The sequence below is a fragment of the Schistocerca nitens genome, chromosome 8, assembly GCF_023898315.1.
Source record: "Schistocerca nitens isolate TAMUIC-IGC-003100 chromosome 8, iqSchNite1.1, whole genome shotgun sequence".
NCBI lineage: Eukaryota > Metazoa > Arthropoda > Insecta > Orthoptera > Acrididae > Schistocerca > Schistocerca nitens.
Genome location: NC_064621.1, coordinates 619,501,004 through 619,503,088, shown reverse-complemented (window position 1 = coordinate 619,503,088; position 2,085 = coordinate 619,501,004).

Genomic DNA, 2,085 nt, shown 5'->3' with positions numbered 1-2,085 from the left:
GTTCAACGGCGACAAAGACTGTTACTTGCACCACAGCACCGCAAATGGATGTCGAGTGAAAGGCGACAGGTTGCCATTTCAGATGACAGATGGTCGCACGTGTGTACGCGTAAAACGTCTGAAAGCAAACATCCTGAAAAAAAAGTGGCAGATGCATCCAGGCCGGAGGAGGGAGCGTTATGGTCTTGGGAAAGTTTTCTTGGCATTCCCTGGATGATCTCGCCATTCTGGAAGGGATCAACACAAGTATGCAACTATTCTTGGCGACCGTGGAGTTTGTTAATCCTCGGCGTGTGGCGTCTACCAGTAGGACAATGCTACGAGTCACACAAATCGTAACAAACTTGCGTGGTTCGAAGATCACCGGGATGAGTTTACCGTACTCCACCGGCCACCAAGATCCCCAGTCAAGGATCTACGGGACCACCTCGATCGGGCTGTTCGCGCCGTGGATCCTCAACCGAGGAACCTAGAGCAGCTGGCCACGGCGCTGGAACAGGCATGGCCCACATCCCAGTCCGCACCTTGCAGAGCCTCATCGACTCTCTTGTTGCACGTCTCGTAAAGTTTTGTTCTGCAAAAGGTGGTTCAAATGGCTCTGAGCACTATGAGACTTAACTTCTGAGGTCATCAGTCCTCTAGAACTTAGCACTACTTAAACCTAACTAACCTAAGGACATCACACACATCCATGCCTGAGGCAGCATTCGAACCTGCGAGCGTAGCGCTCGCGCGGTTCCCGACTGTAGTGCCTAGAAACGCTCGGCCACTCCGGCCGGCTGCAAAAGGTGGCTGTCTAGGTTTTTGTCACGCGGGTACCTTAATGTGAATGGGCATTGTATAAAGAAAGAGTTGTACTTTCGAGTCGCAGACAGTAAGGATGTGGAAGACAGATTACGGACTACTAAGACGCGAAAAATTACTGGGAGGTTCATTAAGTACAAGATGAGTTTCATTCATCTATCGTTATTAACTACAGAACATGGTAAAGGTCACAGGGGATAGTCCCTCCACTTATGGACAACTCCTCCAGCCGAGGCCATCAAGGCCCAAAGGTACCGACCGGCCGCCGTGTCATCCTCAGCCCACAGCATCACCGGATGCTGATATGGAGGAGCATGTGGTCAGCACCCCGCTCTCCAGGCCGTATGTCAGTTTCCGAGACCGGAGCCGCTACTTCTCAAACAAGTAGCTGATCAGTTTGCCCCACAAGGGCTGAGTGCACTCCGCTTGCCAACAGCACTCGGCAGACCAGATGTTCACCCACCCAAGTGCTAACCCAGTCCAACAGCGCTTAACTTCGGTGATCTGACACGAACTAGTGTTACCACTACGACAAGGCCGTTGGCATATATGGACACCATGAATAAAATTCTGTTGTGCTATGAACTGTTAATGAACGGTAGTTTATGAATTGGGAAGAACACATTGCCTCACTTAATCAAGCCAAGTCCGACATACAAGTATGGGAAAACAGTGTAGGAAATTATAGAAGAGAACATTTATTATTCAAAGACTGACACATGCAGGATCCCTAACAACTTCAGGTCTACCTTACACCAGCTTATTGAGTCGCAGAGAATGAGTGGGAGTTCCAGGGGAATACAACTGGTCGGCTGAGGCACAGCTACAGCCATTCCATAAACTGGGACATATATACATAGAAATCAATGTGCTGGAGAAATGTTAAACATATGTGGGTAGGCACTATATTCAGAATTAACCAGTGTCAAACACTATTTGCATTAGACGCTGGTGATGAGCGACCTCAATGCACATAATTCACTGAGAGCCACAATTTTGTGCTATCAACAATAAATTCAGAATCTGTGAAATCAATAGAAATTTGTTATGCATGTGAATATCCGTTATTCTCAGCGCTTTCAGTTCCGTTGTTTAAGCATTAACAGGTATCAATAAACTTCAAGTAAAGGCCATGTGATTGGACAAGGGACAGAATTTAGATAAAGTCCAGTAATTTCAAAGTCCGCAAAACAAACATAATTTTCAATTGCGGGGAAGTACTCTTTATGGTCCGGACTTTAAGTTCTACCGTTTACGTTAGCCATTAATCAATAAAATTTA